The sequence below is a fragment of the Camelus bactrianus genome, chromosome 20 (assembly GCF_048773025.1).
Source record: "Camelus bactrianus isolate YW-2024 breed Bactrian camel chromosome 20, ASM4877302v1, whole genome shotgun sequence".
Taxonomy (NCBI): domain Eukaryota; kingdom Metazoa; phylum Chordata; class Mammalia; order Artiodactyla; family Camelidae; genus Camelus; species Camelus bactrianus.
The window spans coordinates 12,619,477-12,643,742 of NC_133558.1; the positions used below are offsets into that span (position 1 = coordinate 12,619,477).

The window sequence follows — 24,266 nt, forward strand, 5'->3', positions numbered from 1 at the left end:
TCCACAGACTTTGATTACTTTTCCAGAAAGTCTCTGAGACTTTTCCTGACTTTGAACCCTGAAAGTCAAGCCGTATTCCAGGACCTCCTGACTGTTCTCTGGTACTAGTTCCCCCAGCCCTCGCCGCCCGATCCCAGCTGTGGCGGCTAATACCCTGTGAGTCGCGGCCTAGCCCGCTGTTTCCTACCTGGACTGCCCTCTTCCTTGGGAACTTCTGGTGATGACGCCCAGAGGAAAGAGGAAGGGGGTTTAAATGGATCACTGTTCAAGCAGGATCTGGATTAGATACTTTTTGTATTTAACCCCATCAGCAGTTGCCCAGTTGCCTGTTAGTGTAGGATTTTGCAGATTAGGAAACTAAGGTTCAGATTGGTTGGTAACTGGTCCCGTGTCACTCAGCTGATAATCCCAGGGGGGCTGGCTTCACAAACATCACACCCTTCTAGTTTGTTAATAGAAACATAATTTAATCATAAATGACTATTTCACACCCACGAGTAACTAGTGCTTTAAGTTTTGGCAAAAGTATAAGGGCAGGAAGGTAGGGTTCTCCCACGTCTTCAAGTTAGAATGAATACATTCTACCGTGTATAGGGACCGAGTTGTTCCCGGAGCCTCACCTTTCACTTCGGTGCCGATTGTAGCCTTCCTTTCCACAGAGTTTGCGGATTCACTGCCCTCTGACCCACCTTCATCTGTGTTCAGATTAGTAAAATCAGGACACTGAGGTTTTACTTCAGTTACAATAAATTTCTTCTTTCCCTTATGTTTTTGTATTTCCCTAAATAGAATTTTACTAGGGTTTTGAGATAACCTAATGTAACCTGCACATTTTGGGATCTTCTCAAGGTTTACACCCCTATCCCATGTAAAATGGGATACCCAGCATCTCACCCACTGTTGCTAAGTACTCTTTAGGGGACAGTGTTTCTCCTAATTACCAGCTTTATGTCCTGCTTCTGTTCTGTCTCCACACTTGATGTCTTGAATATGCTCTTTCTTTCAACATTCTGTCTTAACACTGGAGAAAGCCATGTGACTTTCAATTCCCCAAATGCCACTGCTCTAAAGTGTACAGCAGACATCACTGAAGGCCTGGGGCTGCACAGTGCTGTTATATTGCAGAACAATAGAGATAGCTATTGTGTTCTTAATCCTTTGCCAGTCCCACCTTCTTGCCTCTAGGAAATGTTCCCTATTGTCTCCATCTTCTTGGATTCAGTGTCCACCATGATGCAGGGGCTCCCCCTTCTATGAGTGTCTGCTCTCTCCTCTCTATTTTTCTGATGGTGATTTTCCCATAACCAAAATGTTTCCATTTACATTAACATAGAGAGCCCTGTGCTCTATCCTAAGGATCCCCGAAACACATTTCAAGTATCATGATACTGTTTGTCAGATGACATAACTAAGACATGACTATTTTAAATAAGTAGATGTCACATTAGTGTAAAATAAACTCTGTTACCAGAAAGAGTTAAGAAATTAAACATCATGAATAATCAAATGTCTGATAAAGAGAATTCCCAAATGTAACATATGGATTAACATCTTTTTAAAATATTAGATTATGACTAAAATACTTGTTTCCACTAAATCACACTGAATAGAATCTGTTTATTCTTGCAGAGCTAGGTAGGGGGTATTCTGGCATCATGTAGCACATTTGGTTTATATATGTTGGGCTTTGCACTTGAAGAGTACAAAAACATGTGACCCAATAGATAGCTCTGGATGTTAAAGCTCTGTTAAGATAAAGCATACAAAGCAACTGATACTTTTGTGGGTTAAAATATGTATGCAAACATCCACAAATGACAATCAGTCCATAAATGAATAGTTGCAACTCTAGATAGCTGGACAGATAGCTTGATAAGAAAAAAAATGCACAGTGTTGCTTTCACATTGGTAACTAAGTCCATGGAGCATTTGCCCCGGGCTTTAGTACAAGGACCGACCTTAAAATTGCCAGGGAAGAGGGGCGTTGGCCGGGGAGGAGTGAATGGCTCTGCACAGCGAATTCTCAGGCTGAGAAGTATGTGGCGAAGACTATCCCCACGCTGTACAAGGTCACCCATGGGCTTTAGCTGACTTGACTCTTTGAAGTTTCTTTTGAAAAATAAATCCCTGATACCACATTTAAAATTGAACAGGGCCAAGCTTTGCATAGATTTCTTTCCCCTCCCGAATGAGGCCCCTGCTGTTATTTCTCTTTCCACGTTTATTTTTATTGTGTTGTTTCAAATCATTTCAAAATGTTTTTAATGCAATATATCTTATTAAAAAATAGTTCTGAATTCATAAGCAATCGCTATGGCATGTCCTTGGCATCGACTGTAAAATTCCAAAGTACCTAATTTATTTGATTGATTGATTTTTCAGTGTTTTAAAGGGTACCAAGCCCAACAGCATATAATTTTTCTCTTACCAAATGGAATATGCATGAACAAAAGATAATTCCATTTTTTTGTAGTCAGCCTGTTGTCTTTGTGAAGTTTTTTTTTCTTTCCTACAGTTCTGCAGTGAATGAGCAAGCATGTTTTTCTTTTTATAGCAATAACAGCTCACCTTGTTATTCCTCAACAAGGTTCCCGTTGCAGGCCCAGCCCTGAACTCTGCTGTTCAGCCAGGTTGCTGAACGGTACCCCTGATGTCAGTGAACACAGCACAGACTAGAGAGGGACTGGGCCTTACACGGACCTTTCCTGTAGGGTGGGAGAGAAGAGCCTTCCTCTAAACTCTTCTGGTTGGAAAATGCATCTCCATTCTCTTAAATTTTGCAGACCTAAGCACAATGCAGAGAGATTACGTTTCATTTTCCTGAGGAAGCAGGTGGGTACAGCCTGTAATTTAGATAACAACTTGTGTAGCATAGCCTTGAGGAAGCAACTCTTCTCTTATCTCCTCTTCTCTCACTTCCATCCGTCTTCAACTTGGTTAATAGTATGGGGCTGGCCAAAAGGACTGCATTCCATTATCTTGCTGACCACAGCAGTCGCTCCTTGTCATCCCAGTGGAGGAGTGTCAGGTGGTTATGAAGGGGCTAGAAGGCAGAAGGACAGGAGAGAGTGCTGTTTAAACCCCCTTCACTAACACTAACATCCCCACACTCCAGGGTTCCCGTGCACAAAGCTGTCCTTTCCACAGCTCTGGAACTCCATTACCTAAGAAGAAAGTTGGACAAAGTGAGGTTGAATTTTAAGAGCACTCTCTAGAGATGGTAATAAACTCTTCATCTATCTTTGAAACCTAGAAAGAGCTTCAACAAATTATTTGCAGTTTTTACTGTGTTAGTCTGTTCTGGAGGGGAATGGTGATGATAAGGGCAAAACTAATTCTCTCTGTAAACCTACTTAAGATTTCATATCTGATTATAAGCACTCTCTTAAATTTGGCTTGTCACATAAGCAAAATCAAGCCAAAATGTGAATTTTTCATTCCAAGAATGAAAAATTGGTTGGTTTCATTTCTCTAAACCTAATGGAAGAACACACTAGGTTGAAGTTAAGGGAAGTGATCCTGTTACTGGGTTCTGCCCTAGGCCTTCATAAGGTTCCAGAAGGAAAATCAATCAATTACGAAGTACAGACTGAGTACCTACAATGTGCAGGATTAGACTGCAGTCTTCTTACAGCTTTAAAACTTACCAATGCCTAATAGCCCTTCCTATGTCTTCTCTATTCATGTTTTTCCTAATGTATCCAAAAATTCTTCAGGAATGCTTTGTCAGATTCCCCAGAATTAAATATATTTGAGTTTTATTTGGAACATTTAAACCTGTAAATTTAATACATCAGAACTGATGCATTTATAACAGTCACTCTCTCACAAGAACATGTCTCATTGTTGATTAATCTTTCCTGGTATCCTTTATAAATTTTATAGTTTTTTTCTTTATGTGGTTCTTATGGGCTGTTGTGTTGAATTTATTAATTGTGCTACAAATCCAAATGCTCAGTTTCCTTGTTTAGTTTTCAGATACTTAGGTTGATAAAGTTGGAGGAGCAGTGTGTTGTTACCCCTTTTTAAAGTTTTTAAATCCTCCAATTTGGATTTTAAATATGTTACAGTATTTTAAACTACCTTGTAGGTTTTTTATAAAACCAACCAGCTCTCTTTTTAAATTGAATCCATGATTCACCTTGTTTTATGACTTTTTGTTCCTATTTTGTAGATACATTTTTCCATCATCATATGAGAATGTGAACAGATAGGAGAAGGAGAGCATGTTACAGAATAACCTTCCACTCATTTTATGAGTTATGCTTTTTCATGAATTTTCAGAATAATTCTTCCTCTAATGATGAATTTCCTTCTTGTTTTTAAAAATTTTTATTCATGTATTTGTTCATTTAACAAACACGTGCTGAGATTTTAAATTACGTTTTCAGCTTCTGAAATACGTGTTCCAGTCCTTAAGCAATGTTACAGTGAAGGCAGAGGAGCCAGAGCGCCAGCACAATGTGATAAACATTGATAAGGTGCACCACAGATCAGCTGTTAAATGTTGATCACATGGTCTTTCTAAACATTCACTGCCCTGTGTGTTAAAATTGGAAGAAGAACATTTGTCTCTTAGGATTATTGTTCAAAGCAAAGGAAGTCAAGCACTTAAAATGCACATCAGGTTACCTGGCCCAGAGCAGCTGTTTACACATTGTTGCCATTTCTTTTGCCATGAACAGCTCATCTTGAGCCCCTTTATCTAAAATTCTCCCATCAGTCATTTTCTGTCCCAATCCCCTGTATTATTGCTTCAAAGCACTTACTACTATATGACATTCTCTTATTTGTTTGTTTACTGATTTATTGATAGTTTTTCCTATAAGAATGAAAGTTCAACCAGGCAGGGACTCTATTATAGTGACGATGTGTGCTGACTCATCACCCAACCCTTTGGTGACCGGGAGTAGAAGAACATGTATGATCAAGCCTGATCCCCATGGTCAGTAGAGCTGCTCGTGGTCATAGAACCGTATGTTATGTGTTAGTAGTGGGCTTAGCCTTCAGGATTCCCAGCTCTAATCAGCTGAATAAACCTATCTCAATTAGATTGATTGATTGATAGAAAGGAAGGAAGGAAGGAAAGGAAAAGAAAAAAGACAGAGAAAGCAAGCAATTCTTACTCAAAATGATATCATTTCTTTGGCTATTTCTTTTTAGTAGACTTCAAAGAAAAGTGATGAGTAGCTTCAGAGTTTCTTAAAGCTCTGAGAAGGATGGAGTGTGAATTGTGTCCTCCATAATACTGCTGTGGTGCTAGGAAACAAAAAGTGGAACTTTATAGTGCAGCATTCTAATGAACATGGAATCACTTGGCAGTTGAGATCAGTTGGAAAAATACTGGAAGGAGTCATGTAGCACTGGTGTTTGATGCTTAAGCATTGACAAATTCCTCCAGAAAAACTGACCTAGAAAGAAACATTAATTAAATTCATATTTCCATCTATTCCTGTGGGAATGGGCTACATCAAAGCCACATAAAAACATAGCAATCTCCAACCATTTCATGAATTTTATGCTTTGTTAAACAATGCAAATCTGCACATAAGTTATAACACCAAGTAGTATGTTCCTTTAATTATGTGTGTTATCAAGAAGGACTTTCGAAAGAAACCATTAACACATCCATCAAGCATTTATTAGAAATCTTGTATATGGAAATCATTACGTAGGCACTGACAGAAATACAAAGACGAGTAAGGCACTGTCTTTGCTTTCAAGGAACGTACACCTGCTATAGAATAGGCGGTTCTAGAAAAATGGTGGCAGCTTTCAGTTTAGTAGAATCCAAGTTTAACATAATGTAAAATAAAAATAATCCACTTTCAGCGTTTATATGTGGTACTGGAACTAGTTATACTCAGTGTTGTCATATCATATGATATAAATAAGTGACAAATCTATACACCCCAGAATAGCGGCTTTTCGTGTCTCTCTGATAGCCTTTCCAGCTGACACGAAATGCACCCAACAGAGTCCCTGAAGAAAAGAACCAGGGCATGGTCAGTAAGCAGAGTCCAGAAACCCAAGTTATAACGTATTTCTATCAAAAGCATTTGGTTGAAAAGATGGCATTAAGCTGCCTTTCCCGCCAAGGTTCCTGACGTCACTACAGTTACAATGCTCAGTTTATCCAATTAGTCAGTTCTGCAAGCCTGGCTAGATCATCAGTTTTGCCTCAAGACAGAAGCAGAACTTTAACGATGCTGTAATGAATGCTTACAAAAAGGGATACCCAGGCTCTGAAAACACTTTTTAAAAAACTTTTCTTACATTCTGACGGAGACACATGGAATGAAACTCTTAACTGACTCTCTCAAATCCGTTTTTATACCTGTACTTACATAGCATGTCTCTGTCCCTACACTATGAGATGTCATTATCCCTATTACAGAACTGATGAAATGAGGACCCAGATACACATAGATTTCTAGTGACAGATGTGCATGTGCACATTTCTAATGATACGCATCTATCTACCTTGTATCTCTGTCACTGGGCTACAAATCTTTTACCATGTCATGAAATTTGTTACAAATTCCCAGACATATATTTTTATTCAAAACAGTTTATATCATGACAGATGGTCTATCTGCTGTGACACATTTAATAATCTGAGGCTTGCATTGGTATAGCAGATTATTTAATTTTATGTTCATTAGCAATAACATTTCATCACTGTGGTCTCCCCACAGATTTGGAACATATTGAAACTGAAACAAAGTAGCACCTCATCCCCCAGAAGCCCATAATCAGATAGCGGGGGCTCCAGAGATGTGGCTAGGGCAGCAGAATTCCACTTATTGGCACTGAAAGATGCTGTCATTGTGGACTCCACATTTATTTTGAGGAACTGAACTCAAACAGCAGGAAGGCAGCTTAAGAATATCTGCCTTTTGGCAAATTGTATAAAAGCCTTTTACCAGAAGGTTTAGAGACAGCAAGAGCAGCAGCAAGCAAGATGGTTACACTTCCGAACTTAATTTGAATTATTATAGTAAAATAAAATTTACCAAATGAACATTTAATGGTACTGGGGCAAGGGAGAGAAGCAAAGCTTTCATCAGGAAAATCTGGGACAGCTGCAGCCCCTCACCAGCTTCTCTTCTGTGAATTGTAAGGTTTTTGTAATGTGTGACCTTGTACTATTTGGGAGAAAAAGAGAGTGTTCCTCTAACAGTCAAGATCTAAAACATAAAACATGATTGATGTTTCATGGAGTTTGGAAAGGATATAATGAACCTCTGAAGTTAGAAAATGATACCAATTCTGACCTTCAAGCCCTGAAATGGAATCTGGTGATGGATGAAAAGAAAATTTTCCAAAAAATTATCCTCAGCCTTCCCTTCAATCTAAATATTATGCATTAGTTCTAGGACTTTGTCTTTAGATTGCAGTTTTCCTCTTCTTATGTACTGTGTGCTAGATGTCTCTGAGGTGGGTCAGGATGACAAAAGAAAAACATAGTATCACCTATTTAATTGGCACGTGCTATTTATTTGCCTGGCACCTGGCAAGCAGCATCTCATGATTCTAACACCCCTATGGGCTTGGCATTAAGCTGATTGAGGTGAGGAAACTGAGACACAGAAGATGTTTGTAATTTGTGGAGCTGGGGCATGAGCTCTGATATCTGATGCTAAGGTTCGTGCTTAGTCACTGCACTGTACCCATTCACTGTCCCCACTATTACTGTGTTCTTGTCGATTTCTCCCTTTATGTCTGTTAACAACTGCCTTACACATTGAAGTGCTCCTGTGTTGGGTGCATGTATATTTACAATTGTTATATCCTCTTCTTGGATTGATCCCTTAAGCATTATTAATTCTCTGTTTTTAAACAAAAGTTAGCATACTGCATACACTGTTCTGCACAATCTTTTTTTTTCCAATTAATAATTTAGTTGGAGATTTTTCTATATCAGTTTATGGTTTTTCTCTTTTTTTAAGTGCCACTGCCTAGTGTCCCACTGTTTGTATGATCATAATTTATCTAATTCCTAGTAGACTCTTGATGAACATTTGGATTGCTTCCAAAGTTTTACTACTACAAATACTGATACAGTGAATGACCTTGAATATATTTCATCGAACACATAGACAGGTATATCCACAGGATTAAGTCGCAGATTGAAAATGCATCAAAAGTTACACAAATTTATAATTTTTCATAGCTATGATCAAATTGCTGTTTGTAGCAATTGTACTATTTCGGGGCTTCCCAAGCTTTTTCACATGATAACACTCAAAAGTAAATAAAATCATTTACACTAGGGATAATCTGGAAAAGATCTGTAAGCCTTATAAAAGACTACTTGTGGTCAAAGGTAACAAGCCTACAAGTTCTAACAGACCAGGATCCAGCCAGAGAGGTGAGAGCAGGGTCTGCCAGTGCCAGGGCCGCAGAGTTCCGTGCTGGTGCGAGTTTCAGTCGGCAGCACGTGGTGCCTGCCTCCCCTCAGCTTCACCAAAGAAGACTTATAAACTGGCTTTTGAGTTAATCTGATAGGTTTAAAAAAGGGGGGGGGGGGTAGATCTATGCAGTTTTATTCTATTTTAAATGAGGTTGATCATTTTTCATATGTTTTAGTGTTTTTATAAGCTTTTCTTCTGTGAACTCTCCAATCTGTTTATTTTTTCTATTTAACTGCTTGCCTTTGACTATTAAGAAGTTGTTTATATATTAAGAAAAAAACTCTTGCCTGTGATACAAATTGTAGTTCTTTTCCCCCAATTTATATTTGTTTCTTGACTTTATCTGTGATGTTTTGTTTTGCTGTTTTTACTTGCAGAAGTTTCTTTTCTGTTTTCTTACGTTGTCTTTTACAATTTGGATTTTGAGCTGCTGGTTAAAAAAGACTTCCTCACTTCAGATTTACAAATGACTTTCCCCATGTTTTCCTACTGGTTTTAAACCTTTACTTCTTTAATGTTAAAAAAGTTTCATTTGTAATTGTTCCTGATGTTTGGTGTGAAGGATAGATTCAACCTTTTCCCCCAGATGAGTTATACTAACACCATTTATTGAAAAGTCCATCTTTGCCTTCACATTCGTTTTACTTTTTCTTCATGTGTGTTTGTACATTTTTTTAGTTTGTTTCTGGAGATACAATTTTGCTTGTTTGTGCTGTTTCAAACATTTTCCCTTTTTGTGTTCTATTTGCTTTTTGTACATAAAATAATTTATCACTTTCTATTTATTAATGTTTATATCCTATAACTTCCCTAAATTCTCTCACTCTGTGTAGTATTTTAGTTGATTCTCTTGGATTTTCTAATGTGCCATCATTTCATATCCACACAGTTAGTTTATAATGTTTATGCTTCTGATTTTCCTCTATCCTGTGTAACTGTGTTGATCAGTAATATCAGTACTTTGTGGGAACATAGAGGTGATAGTCTGCATTCTTGTCTCGATCTTGATTTTAATAGGAATGCCTCTTGTATATCTCCACGAAGCATGATGCTGGCTTCTGGACTGAGATCAATTCGCGTTTACTGTGTTTAAAAGGTGTCCATCCATTCTTATTTAACTGACTGTGTTTGTAAAGAATGGCTATTGTATTTTGCCAAATGACTTTTCATCATATATGGAAATGATCATCATTTTTCTCTAACATTATAAACTACATATTAACATACTTCCTAGTAATGAACCATCCTTGTACTTCTAGAGTAAATTCCTCTGTCAAAATAACTGTTCTTTTTATATGCTTTTGGATTGCATTTGCTAACATTTCTTTTAGAATGGTTCCCTCATTGTTTATAAGTGAGATTAATGTATAATTTTATTTGTGTACATAACATCTTTGTCAAGTTTTATTAATTTTATACCCTTTTTCAAAAATAATTTTAAGATTTCCTTTTGTCTACTATTCTCTAGAAAAGTTTAAACAGCCTTGGTTTTATTTGCTTTTAAATTCCCCTGTGAAAGTGTCTAAACCTGCAGCTTTGCTGAGAATAACAGCATTTTGATAATTTTATCCATTGCTTCTACGAAACTAGTTCTGTTTAGATTCTCTGTATTTCTTGATGTCATTTAGTGTAAATCATACTTTCCTTTAAAAATCTTTTTCATCCAAGTTCTTCAGTTTAGTCTTCTTACGATTCTTTAATTTCCTCAGTTCCTGTGTGGTTCATTCTCCCTTTACTGTTGAGTTTTGTTTCATTGTTTGTTTTTAATTGCAGTCTTTCTCTTTCCTGATTAAGTAATGGTTTGCTGTTGTTTTAAACAATCAGATTTTGTCCTTATAGATTAGGTCTATCATTTTTCTAATTCACTAGAGTGAGAAAACACAGACCACGGGGTCTGTCACAGCGAGCTCTCATTGTAACGCACAAAGCAGCCTTAGACAATGTGCAGATGACTAAGTGGTCCAATAAACCTTTTTTATGGATACTGAATTTTGAATTTCATACAGTTTTCACGTCATGAACTATTATCATTCTTTTCTTACTTTTTCTCCGACCATTATATAAAAGGTAAACCCCATTCCTCTTTTGTAGGCCGTAACAAAACAGGCCTCGGACCAGATTTGCCCCAAAGCTGTGGTTTGCTGGTCCCTGCTTTGGCTGACGTCTCTTACATGCACATATTTCTTTAAATAGTATCTGAGTTCCCTAATATGAACAACAGTAACAATTTTCTTGTGTTTTCTTCTGTACCCTTCCTTCCTCCATGTTATTTCCTTTATCAATATTTCTTCCTTTCTATTTTACTTTGTATGTTAAATAAGCCTATACTTCTAGTATGTGAGTTAAGAACTTTTATAAGCTCTGACCCTGAGCTATCACAGAGGAGTTAACCCAAAAATGTATCCACTTTCCTTCAGCTCCAGGTTTTTTTGTTTTTTGGGGTTTTTTTGCCACATTCTACCCACATTTGTTCCTTCTGCAATTTTAGGGGGTAAACAAACTCAATGCTGACTGCCAATTTTATTATTTCCCACTTACCTCTGAGTTGGCTGAAGCTTATCCTCTAGTATTTTCCTTAAAAGGAGCTTAGGTTCTATACATTTAAAACTTAATTCTTGAAGATAAGTTTACAGTTTACCTGGACATAGATACGAGTCTCTTCCTTTCTTTTTTTGGATAACTCGTGTACGTTGCTGTACTGACTTCTGACCTTGCCTGTGGCTGCACAAAATATGCAGACAGCCTGGTTGTTTTATCTTATTCTTATATGTAGCCTAATCTTTTTGCTTGATCACTGAAATGTTGATCTTGTTTAAATCTTGAAATTCCAATAACATTATCAGCATAGGTATGTGACACTCCTGTTTCAGTGTTCCCTAGGACACTGTCCTCCGAATGTAAAAATTCAAGACCTATTAATTTTGGAGATGTTTTCTTGAATTATTTCTTTAAAGATGTTATTTTCCATTTTGTTGTAGGTCTTTGTTTCTTTTTTCAGGGATTCCAATTGTAGGTATGTTGGATTTTTAGTTTTGCTTGCTTTCTGTATCTATCATTTTATCTCTAACTTTTTTCAGTTTTCTTTCAGTATTTCTAATTCATTTTGTTTACTCTTCTCATTTCTACCAATGTTTCCTTTACTGTATTTTTGCCACATTGTGTATCCTGAATAGAGCTCCTTGCATGTTTACCTTTATTTGCTAATTTTGGTTTTTCTTCTATTTCGCCTGAGTTCCCTCCTGTTGTAATTCTGTTTCTTCTTTGAGTTCTAGTGTTGCTGACTAGTGGTCTAAATTTATAAAGTATACTGCTTAATTTTTTTTACTTACTAGTAAACTCTGAGGTCAAATATTTCATCTCTATGTCAGCATTTTTCTTGTGAGTATTCATTTTGGAGTGAGTTTTGATGCCTTTTTTCACATTTGTTTTCATGTAAGAATTTTATATGGTTGCTAGGCTGGTTCTTTTCATATTACTTGTCATAGAATGAGTTGAATTTTCTAGGATCAGTGTCTTTACAGAGTTGGCGTGAGAGAGGAAGCTGCCACCTGAGTAACCTTTGAATTTTTGCTACAAAAAGGATGTTTACTTGCTGCCACAAAGATGCTAGCTCTCTTGTACCAGCACAGCTCATCACTGTGATTGTGCTGTACCCCTCACTCCTCTGATTCTCTGGGACAGAGTGAAGAGTGGGGTTCAGCCAATGACTTGTTGACTGTGTTTCCAGCAGAAAAAAATTTTTTTCAAACAATACTATAAATTTTAAATTTAAGGTGAGCCCCTCGCCTTCAAGAACTATGATTTTGCTATTACCCTCTGAGTTCTGCTGCTCACTCTCAGTGTTTCATTTTTCCCTGCCTCCTGAGGGAATTCTAGCAATTTTTTATGATTCCAAAATTCCTTGCTTTTTTTGGATTCTATCTGTCTTTGAGGGTTTTGCTGTGGTTCTTCTGGTGCTATTGTGTAATTACTAGGAGCAAAGAGGGACTATGATGACCTTCTCAGCCATATTTGTACAGGGATTCCTACAATGTCGTGCTTTGAAAGGGTTAAGCAAGAAAGGGGCACTGATACTAGCTTTGAATAGATGGCAAATAAAACTCTAAAAAGCAAATACCGTACTGTGATGAGAATATGAAACTTTGAAGTCTCTAAGAATAATCCTGGAGTAAAAATCTAAAGAATCAGTATGAATGATGGAGGCTGTCAGAACCGTAGGATTTCACATAGAGAGACAACTGAGTGTTGAGAGGAGCAGTGATTGAAGGGGTTATGTGGGAACAGAGATTAGAAGGAGTCATTGGAGGCATGAGCAGATTAACTTGTGTCCTTCCCTACAATTCTGGTCTGAGAACTTCGGAAAATTTTTTCTCACCATTCTGCGTTACTGGGCGCTTTCCATCTACCTCAGGATATCTCAAACTGTGAAGAGCATGGAAAGAGAGAATCAGTTGAGGGGGAGGGAGACGGTTTCAGAATAAAATATATATATATTTTTTCCTCTCTGTAGTCTCGATTCTATGCCAGTTCCTCAGAACCAAGCCAGGCTCCCAGAGGCATTCTGGACCCATGGTTCTTGGCACAGGCAGATTTCCAAAAGACAGAAGTGCCTTTGAGCCACATCCTGGAGCCTGAAACCGAGCCAGAACAGCACAGACAGGGAGAGAAGTGAAGCGGCTCCAGAACATTTTGTGTCACATATTCATTGCTGGCCTCTTTGCTTTATAATCTTTTAAAAATTATGTTTTCCCTTGGATATTTTAGTCTGTTTTTATTAGTCATTTCAAGGAGGATCGTTTAAAGACTTGGGGAAGGCTGGCCCCTCACTCCCCTCCACGGCCTCCCGTGGAGCACTCTGCCTTTGCTCTCTCCACCACTGTTTACTTATAAGCTTGATCTTGGCAGCCAGTGAGTTTATTTTACATTTTACTGAAGTGTGAGGGGAAATACTGATAGAAAAACTAAACAAAATCCCTCACAAAATGGTATCACCAAATGAGCAGAGTACCTGAAGAAGTCAAACATCCGGGTGTCCAGAACTCAAAGGCTGATTTTTCTTCCCTATAAGGCGCCCTCAGAATCTCTTCCTGCTCTGGCTGGTGATAAGATCATCTGAAAATTAATCACTGGTGGAGAGAGAGCTGTATCCACTGCCAGCCTACAGCGCAAGTCTGAGCCCCGGCCTCCCGGAGTTTCTTGTCTGTATCACCATGAGCTTTTCAGGACAGGGTGCACAGGGTTCTTTGTTGTTGCCTTAAAGAACTGGAGATGCTGGATCGTCTAATTAAAGTGTAATTTTTTTCCTACTACTGCCTCACCTATTGGTGATTATTGAAAAATAACATGAAATAATTTTCCCTTATTCATAATCATGTATCTCACCATAAAATATATTAGAAAAGAAAAGAAAATTACAATGGCCTTATGTAAAACTGAAGGGTTTAGAAGTATGTACGTGATTTGTCACAGCAGTTCTGTGCGAGCAGAAATTCAGTGGATGTGTGTGTATGGTGGGGTAATCTATCTGTATCTGTCTCCAGACAGAGGGGAGAGGCGCCAAGATGGTGGAGCAGAGAGACTCAGAGCTCACCCTATCCCACAAATACACCAAGAATTACATCTGCAGACCCACTGAATCACACACAGCACCTACTGAACTCTGGCAGAATGTCTCTCACTTCAAAATACAGGAGAATTCCCCCAAAATCTGTTAAGAAAGACAAAGAAAAGCGGTGCAGGACTGGTCCTGTGGGGAGGGAGCAGCAAAGGAAGAAAGGCAGCCTCACACTGGGACGCCCTCCAGCCAGGAGGCCAGTGGGGACAGAGGCAGAGCTTCCGAGGCTCAGGGGAGAGGGTGGCGGCTGCTTGGCAGACAGAGCTGGGAGAAGATGGCACAGAGGGTCCCTGCAGTCCCCAGCCCTAGGTGCAGACCTGCAGGGACAAGCTGGGACTGGCCGCTAGAGATGGGCAATGAGCCCAGGACGAGGGCTGGGGCCCGCTGCACGGGGGCAGCCTCAGGGGACTGGAGGGCAGTGTGAGCTCTGGCCAGGGGCATGTGCGGAGCAGAGCAGGGACCCCCGTGCTGGTGTGGGTGGGGAGGGAAGCGCCACACAGCTGCGCCACAGTCCCTGTCTCCACTTGGCTCCATTGTTGGTGTGTTCTTCTGAGAAGAGAGGTGGGGCTCGGACACAGCCGCTGCTGCTGAGTGGAGTTGGGAATGTGGAATCCTGCATCCAGACCCAGGGGCACTGCAACTTCACAGGCAGGACTGAGGTTTGTTTACAGCCCCAGACAGGGTGCATTTGCTCCCTCCAGTGCCTCTGTGAACCTGCGCCTCTGGGAAGCACAGGCAGTGAGGAGAGTTCTGGCACAACGTGGGGGTGAGTATGAGTATTTACAACAGGCCGGCAGACCGTACCCTATGCAGGGACAAAGGCAGTGTCAACAAAGAGTGCTTTATAAGCCCACATAACAAGTGACAGGTAACACCACAGAAGGCACTTCCCAGTGGCCATCTCCTGTGGACGTACACTGTGACAACCACAGAACAAAAAAGGAGGCCCTGCTCACCAGCAATCAGGGCGGGCTCTGATCACAACACCCACTACACCCCCCACTCAAAGGGTAACAGCCAACACACATGGAAGAAAGACATGGCAACCATCCATACTAGGAACAGCCCTTGTAACAAAACTATCAGATGCACAGTCTACATAGGAACGCTCCCACTTTAAAAGAAAAACAAGCAAACAGGCCTTCAAGACCACTGTAGATAAAGAAGCAGAGGAACCACTCCCAATTAAAGAACAAGAGAAGTCCCCTGAAAGCAATGAGGTAGACCTCGACAGTCTAGTAGATCATGACTTCAAAAGGGGGTGATATGAGAGACTATGAATAGAGATAGAACACTATAAAAAGGAAATAGAAACTATAAAGAGGAGCCAATTAAACACAGAAAACTCAATGGTTTTTATCTAAGCCAAGTTAAAGGCAGTCAAAAGCAGACTAGACAATGCAGAGAAACGAGTAAGCGACTTAGAAGACAGGATAACAATCAGAACAGTAGACAGAAAAGTAAAAACCAGTGACAGCAATATAAGGGACCTGTGGGATAATACAAAGAGTGCCAAACTACACATGATAGGGGTCCCAGAAGAAGAAAGAGAAAAGGGGATTGAAAAGGTATTTTAGGAAAACATGACTGAAAACTTTCCAAACCTAAAGAAGGAAACAGATAATCTAAGTATAGGAAACATAGCTGATCCCAAAGAAGCACCTAAACAGACCTACACCAAGACATATTATAATCAGGATGGCCAAAGTTAAAGAAATGATTCTAAAGGCAGCAAGAGAAAAACAAAGAGTTAGTCACAAGGGAACCCTAAAAGGGAGTGGGAAGGTATATTCAAAGTCCTGAATGAGAAAAAGCTGCAACCTAGGATACTCCTCCATCTATCTGGCAAGACTATCCTTTAGAATAGAAGGATAGATAAAGAATTTCCCAGACAAGCAACAAGTAAAAGAATTCAGCAATACTAAACCTATCCTAAAAGAAATATTGAAAGGTCTACTCTAAATAGAAGGAAGCTATAGAAACAAGAAAACCATAATTTGAAATGTGATAACTATAATGAGTTGCAAGAGAATAAACATGAAGATGTTAAAAAAAAAAAAAGACATCAAAATCATAAAAAGAGAGGGGAGCAAGAAAATGTAAACAGCTCATACAACTTAATAAGAAAAAAACCAAACAACCCAATCTAAAAATGGGCAGAAGACCTAAACAAGCAATTCTCCAGTGAAGTCACAGAAATGGCCAACAGGCACATGAAAAAAAATGCAAATCAAAACTACAATGAGGTGTCACCTCACACCAGTCAGAATGGCTACCATTAAAAAGTCCACAAGCGATAAATGCTGGAGAGGGTGTGGAGAAAAGGGAACCCGGTTGTAGTTTGGTGCAACCGTTATGGAAGACAGGATGGAGATTCCTCAAAAGACTAAAAACAGTCTTACCATATGATCCAGCAATCCCACTCCTGGGCATAAAATCCAGAGGGAACCTTAATTCAAAAAGATACACGCACCCCAATGTTCAGAGCAGTGCTACTTACAATAGCCAAAACATGGAAACAACCTAAATGTCCATAGATATGACTGGATAAAGAAGCTGTGGTATATTTATCAATGGAATACTACTCTACCATACAAATTAATAAAATAACGCCATTTGCAGCAACATGGATGGACCTGGAGATTGTCATTCTTAGTGAAGTAAGCCAGAGAGAGAAAGAAAAATACCACAGATATCACTCATATGTGGAATCTAAAAAAAAAAAAAAAAAAAAAAAAAGATGAACTTATTTACAAAGCAGACTCAGACATAGAAAACAAATTTATGGTTACCAGGGGGAGGAGAGGGTGAGGATGAGGAAGTTGGGAGTTTGAGATTTGCATATACTAATATATATGCAATATATAAGCAACAAGTTTATACTGTACAGCACAGGGAACTATATTCAGTATCAATAGTAACTTACAGTGAAAAAGAATATGAAAATGAATATATATGTTCATGTGTGACTGAAGCATTGTGCTGTACACCAGACATTGACACAACATTGTAAACTGACTATACTTCAACAACAACAAAATATGTATACATATATCCAGACAAAAGTATGTCTTTCATTAAATATGTCAGCGGTTGAATGATACGCATCTGTATAATCATTTTGGAGAATTCAGGGTAAGAATATAAATTATAAAAGCAAACACATGAGCCTAAAAGGGTTATTCCCAAAGGCTGCAAGAAAGGTATGGATGTTATTTGTTAAATGGAGAAGGAAGAGCAAGAACATAGTTTGTATTTTTATTTTCACAAATATCTCCAAGGGACCCTGCGTGTTAAGGAAACCAAATAACCCCTGATAAGGTGTTTGTACAGAGTAGATGCCAGCTCTGTTTCCAACTTTCTACATCCCTGAGTAAGAACTTGAAGTCTTTTATAATAAAAAGACCATGGATAGTCAATAAAATAAGTAATCTGAGCTACGTCTTCCACAACTCAGGGGTGGCCCAGATGCTGGCTGAGCTGCAGACAGTACGGCTGAAATTCACTTTCCTGTTACATGCAACAGTATTAGAACAGCTAGATAAACGGTGAGGTAACCAACTCACCTAAAAAACTTAGTGGCTTCTAACAACACAAGTTTCTTCCTTGCCTGTACTGCATGTTTCCTGTGACCTGACTCTACGATCCGTTTCACGTCTCCTCACTCCAGGTGCCAGGCTGGGAGCCCTGCGGCTACCTGCAGTATAACCAGCTCCCCGGTGGTAAGGAGGAGTGAGCGAGCAGGCAGGCAGAATCTCAAACTCTTGACACTTGGCTCCACTCCCAGTGGCCAGAGCAAGTGCAGTGCCACACCCAGCTGGGTGTGGGCGGGAAAATGCCGTCCCACAGTCTGCCTGGAGTGACGAGAACTAGGCTAGCACTGAACCGCCCTAATGACCACCAGGCGTGAACACATTTGATGATTACCTCACTGTATTTCTATCCTGTGTTACTGACACAGACATGGAAAGGACTCCTCATTAGATTTTTACTATTCAGTTTGACCTCCCAATTAAAAATGAAAAACCTTGTGTTTTACAGGTAGTGGTAATAACAGTACTTTTCTATAAGAAGATAGGAAAAATATTCTGAAAGGGTTTGGAGTAGTGAGAGAACTCTGCCAGGACCCTTCTCGCTATGAGCAAAAGCGCTGATGTTTAGCGGGGGACAACAAACACTGCTGTCTGTTGCACACAAAGGGAGTGGAAAAATAACCGCCACCGCTAGAGGCGGCGCAGGGCCACACGCTGGGCCCAGGACCAAAAGAGCAGAGACAGGAACACAGATTTAGGGACAAGTCTAGGCCCAAGACAGAAGCTTAGTCAGACAGCAGAATACCCCAAGCCTCCATGCCAGGCTAATCGCTCCACGTTAAGAAGTCACCTGCAAGACACAAACCCTCTCTGAGGCACTGCACAAAGGAAAGACCAAAAGCTGAGTTAAGATGACACTAGGAAAAAGCAAAACCCTTCTGATAAAACAGTCCCTACTCCCTTAAAAATGTATGTAGTGCACAGAGCATAACCACAGCGACAACAGATCTCAAACCCAGCTCAATTGCTACTGAGATTAACTTTAACTCCCACAATAAAGTCCCATAAGAAAAAAGTATGCCCATTCTAGGCATCGGGGCTGCGCACCTCGGTCTTCATGGTAGTACACAAGATGTCTTGTCTTTACGGACATTACAAAGCATTAAGAGGGAAGGAAAAAGATTCCCAAGAAACAATGCAGTTCTTAAAAGCAAACTTAGATATGACACAAACGTTGAAACTGTCTGGTAGGGAGCTGCAGGTAACTGTGGTGAATATGTAAACGCATAATTGAAAAGACAGATAACACGCAGTAGCAGTTCGGTGACTCCAGGAGAGAAAAGCAGACTCTAAGGAAATACCACGTAGAAGTGTCAGAAATGAAGAAAAAAGTCATGGAGATTAAAAAAAAATACCTTTGACAGACTCATTAGCTGACATACAGGGCCAACTTGTCATAGTTTGCTGGGGCTGCCATACCACAGTATCATGGACTGGGCAGCTTAAATTGGCAGTCTGAAAGGCTGAGACCAAGGAGATGGCTGTGTTGGCTTCCTCTGAAGCCTCTCCCCTCGGCTTGTAGGGGTCCCCTTCTCTGAGTGTATTCGTATGCTCTTCCACCTGTGTGCGTGCCTGTCCTCGTCTCCTCTTCCTATAAAAACACCAGTGATACTAGTTTAGGACCCAGCTAAAGACTTCATTTTAACTTAATTATTTCTTTAAAAAGTTCACCAAGAGAGACCCTATATCCAAGAGAGTCGTAGGACATCAAAATATGAATTATGTTTTGAGGGAAAACAACACAACTCATCCTACAGCACGAGGAACGTTTCAGTGAACTTGAAGGTAAGTCCACAGGTATCACACAAACTGAAACAGACAAAAAATGAGGGGAGGGAACGCCCCACAGAAGAGATCAGCCAAGAACTGTGAGGCAATTTAAAGTGGTCTAACGCACATGTAATTAGAATCCCAGAAGAAGAAATCGAGTAGAAGAAAACATTTAAAGAAATAAAGGTGAAGAAGCTTTAAAAATTAGTGACAAACATCAAACTTCAGATAAGAGAAGCTCAAGGACCACCCAGCAGGGAAAATACCAAACACACACCAACATGCATTCTACACACACACTAAGCACATCACACTAAGTATGTCACACCCAGACTGATAAAGACAAAAGGCAGAGGGAAAGGAAGTCAGTGTAAGACACTACCTCCACAGGAATAAGAATAACAAAGCAGACTTCTTACAAGAAGCAGGGCAAGCTAGAAGGCAATGGTGTGCCATCTTTAAAATTTGAAAGGAAAATAATTCTATCAATCCACAATTGTCTATTCAGCAGGAATATATTTTAAAAATTAAAGAAAAATAACAATTTTTTCCAGATTACAGTAAACTCTGGGAATTTGACAGAAGACCTAATCAACAGGAAATATTGAATGACGTTCCTTGGGCAGAAGGAATCTGACAACAGAAGGAAACTGAGATCTATGCAAAAAGGAAGAGCACTAGAAATGGAAGTAAAATGAAACTGCTTTCTTATTTTTAACTACTTTATAAAACAACTGATTAAATCAAGGATAGTAGGAATATACACTGTGTTTATAGCATATAAAAAAGTGCAATATATAGACATAGAATACAAACTTGTGGTTGCCAAGGGGGCGGGGGTGGCAAGGGACAGACTGAGATTTCAAAATGTAGAATAGATAAACAAGATTATACTGTATAGCTCAGGGAAATATACACAAGATTTTGTAATAGCTCACAGTGAAAAAAAAGTGTGACAATGAATATATGTTTATATATAACTGAAAAATTGTGCTCTGCACTGGAATTTGACACAACATTGTAAAATGACTAACTCAATAAAAAAAGTTAAAAAAAGAAAGCAATATATGACAACAATAGCACAATAAGTGAAAAGGGGGAATTGGTAATACACTGTTATAAATTTCTTACACTACACATAAAAGAGATATAATCTTACTTAAGTGTAGCTGATTAAATATGTATGTTGTAAAGCATGTATATTATAAATCCTACAGTCTTAAATAACTAAGCATTCTTTATCAATAGAGGAGATCAAGTGAAATGATAAACAATAACAAAAAAAAAAAAAGAAAAAGAAATAACCAGAAAAGGAAGGAAAAATAAATTTAAAAAAATGGAAAAATAGAAAACGGCTAGAAAGTTAGTATAGTTCAACCCAACAGTATTAATCAGCATCACCTTAAATGAGGATGATACAAACATGAATGAAGAAATGGAAATGGTCAGATTTGTTGTCTACAAGAAATCCACATTAAATATAGTTACACATCTGTTAAAGGTGTAAGGATGGGAAAAGGCATGCCATGCAAACATGTTTTAATGCAATCAGAGGAAAGACTAGTTGTAGTAATATCAGACTTTACATCAAGGAGTATTCTCAGGGATACAGAAAGATTACACGATGATAAAGGGATCAGTTTTCCAGAGAGACATAAGAATGTTTATGTATCCACCTAACAACAGTTTCAACACATATGAAGAAACAATTTACTGAACTAAAAGAAGAAATAAGCAAATTCATAATTATGTCAGGAGACTTAAACATTCCTTTCCTCAGTAATGGATAAAACAAGTAAAATCAGTGAGAAGATAGAAGACCTGAAAATATCATCCATCCATCATATTAACCTACTATTTAACAAGGTTTACAGAAATTCAACAACAAAAAATACACATGGAACATTCAACAAGATAGACCTTAGTTTTTAAAAACCTGAAAAATGTTAAAGAAGAAAACGCACATATTCTTAGACCATAAAATAATTAAACTAGAAATCAGTGAAAGAAGAATCATGAGGGAATTCCCAAATGTGTGGATTTAAGAAGGCTTCAAAATAACCTATGGGTCAAAGATGAAGTCTCGGGGGAAATTTTTAAATATTTTGAACTGTAAAAAACCTTGAAAATAGAACATATCAAAGTTATCTAATGCTGCTAGTAGAGTATACAGGGATAAAATAATAGTATTAAATGTTTATATTACAAAGAGGAAAGATCTCAGATAAGTAATCTAAGCTTCTACCTTAAGAATCCTAAGGAGGAAATAATTTTTAAAATGCAGGTTATCAATAAAACTAAAAACAGAAAAAAATAGAGAAAATTTAAAAAAACCCAAAAAGTTGTTTCTTTGAGAAAATTAATAAAATTTATAAATTTCTAGCCAAAACAACCAGAAACAAAAAAGAAAAATAATAACAATATTAGGAATGAAAAATGGATCATCGCATGAGATCTCATAGACATTAAAAGGATATAAAGAGACCCCACAGACACCAAAAGAGCATAAAGAAAATATTAAGAACAACCTAATGTTGATGATATTTAACAAGTTAAATGAAGCTGACCAACTACTTAAGTTTAAAAATACTAAAACTTACTCAAGAACTAGACAACTTGAATTAACAGGAACTGATTTCCTACTTAAAGCCTTACAATAAGAAAACTCTAAGACCAGAGGGTTTCACTGGAGTATTCTATCAAATATTGGAAGAAGAAATAATATAAATTCCATTTAATCTCTTCCAGATAGGAGATTAGGTGTAAACTTCTAAAATGGCAGCAGGTCCATGGATCTCTTCTATGATGTAAAATCATAATCAGTGAAAATTATAAAAACCAACTATTAAGTCTCTAAAAATTGTCCAAGGACATATAGCAAATGAAGAAGCACTTACTTAAAAGAATCTACCAAATCTACATTTTGGTAAGGAAAGGGAGAATGTGGCATTTGACCCATGACCTGCCCCTTGTCGATCCCCAGCCACTGTGATGGAAGCTATACTCTGCAGAATGAGTCAGAAAGAGGGAGCTCCTTCTCTTCCAAGCTCCTAGTGGGAGGCGCAGGCCACTAGAATTCTTATTCACCCCTCCCAGTTCCACACTGCAGGAGCTGTATCCCAGACAGATGCAGTTAAGGTGTCCATGGCTCCATTCTTCCACCCCGCTTCTACCTGTAGGGACAAGGCTCTATCCCAGGCGTAGCAGGCTGAGAGTTCTGGGCTCCAGTCACCCTTACCCCACATTGTTTGGAGGATAAAGTTTCCACACTAGGAGAAGTTTCCATGCAAGGAGACCAGTGGCACCACCTCACCCAACACCTAGTTTGCAGACCAGTTGTATCACACTGAGAAAGAGGTCACTGTCTCCAACCCACGTCTGGAACAGGGGCACAGCATGGAAAGCAGGCCAAAAGAACAGAGAGCTCCATAGCTCTCCCTGACAGAACTGAGTTTATTTGGAATACAGTGTGGGGAAGTTCAAGCCCACTGGTGCTGTCAAAAACAGCAGACACTCCGGTGATGAGCAATTAAGAAGAAACTTGTAGCTCTGTGATAGCAATAAGCAAAGTGGTACACCAGTTAGAAGTTTAAGAGAAATATGAGAAAAAGCTTGGGGTCAGAGAAAGCCTCAGTGACTGGCTTCAAAGACTAGTCCTGGAAAGGGTCTAATTTTGACTGAATCAGACTGTGGAGCAATTTGTGCCCCAGATCATTGTTGTGAACAATAGAGCAGTAAGTAGAGGCTAACAGCTAGGCATGGTATCAATCGAGGCAGACCAGCTAGAAGCTTAACAGAGAGAAGAGAGCAAGAAACAGTTAAAACCACTGTCATCCTTGGGAGTGGGGGATGGATTGGTCAGGGTGACTGTGTACATGCTCAAAGCTCTGTTCTCACAGATGCACACCGTGGGAGAAATACACTTCACTGACATACCTAGTCAAGTCACTAAATAAGCAAACACTAACAGAAACTACAGAACCCAGGAAGGGCTAAATGGAATCTGTATCCAGAATTGCAACAATATATGATTTACGTGCCCCAAATTCAATAAAACTTACAAGACATGCAAACACATAGGAAAGTGTGATTGATAAGCAGGGGGAGAAAGGTAGACAAGAGAAACTCCTTTGAGAAGGCCTGTATGTCATATTTTGCACCCCAATTCTTCAAAATACCCACGATGAATATGTTCAAAGAACGAATGGAAACCAAGCTTAAAGAAATAAAGGGAAATATGATAACAATTTCTCCAAATAGAGAATTGTCAGTAAAGAGATATCAATTATAAGAGGAAACCAAGTAGAAATCCGAGAGCTGAAAAGTACAGAACAGAACTGAAACGAACAACTCACGAAGCCCCTCTCACCACTCCTTTTCAGTACTGTACTGGCATTTCTAGCTACTGCAACAAGACAAGAAGAGGATGTAGGAGATACACAGATTGGGAAAGAAGAACTAAAACTGTTGTTGGCAGATGACATGATTATCTCTACAGAAAACCTAAAAGAAACAACAAGAAAATAGGAACTAATAAGCCATTACAGCAAGACTGCACAGTACAAGGTTAATGTACAAAAGCCAATTGCTCTGCTATACAACAAACAAATGGAATTTGAATTAAAAACTCTATACCATTTACACTAGCACCCCCCACGATGAAATACTCAGGTATAAATCTATCAAAATATGTACAACATCTATATGAGGAAAACTAGAAAACTGTGATAACTAAAATCCAAATTAAAAAGCAAATGTTACAACGGAAAAACAGATAATTGGACTTCATGAAAACTAAGAACTTTTGTACAGCAAGTGATACTATCAGTTAAGTGAAAAGACAATCCACAGAATGGGAGAAAATTTTTACAA

At 38.8% G+C, this 24,266-nt stretch overlaps 1 long non-coding RNA gene across 3 annotated transcripts in view; it reads left to right on the top strand.

The window, feature by feature from the left end:
• Positions 1-24,266, top strand: part of LOC123614056 (uncharacterized) — a 440,858-nt gene that overhangs the window by 344,697 nt on the left and 71,895 nt on the right. Inside the window, exon 5 of one of the 3 annotated variants that reach the window (XR_006721519.2) lies at positions 19,949-23,554. The exons of the other annotated variants lie outside the window; for them this stretch is intronic. This is a non-coding gene — a long non-coding RNA (uncharacterized LOC123614056). Of the gene's footprint in view, positions 1-19,948; positions 23,555-24,266 lie in introns of those variants that run through there. 3 annotated transcript variants of the gene reach the window in all.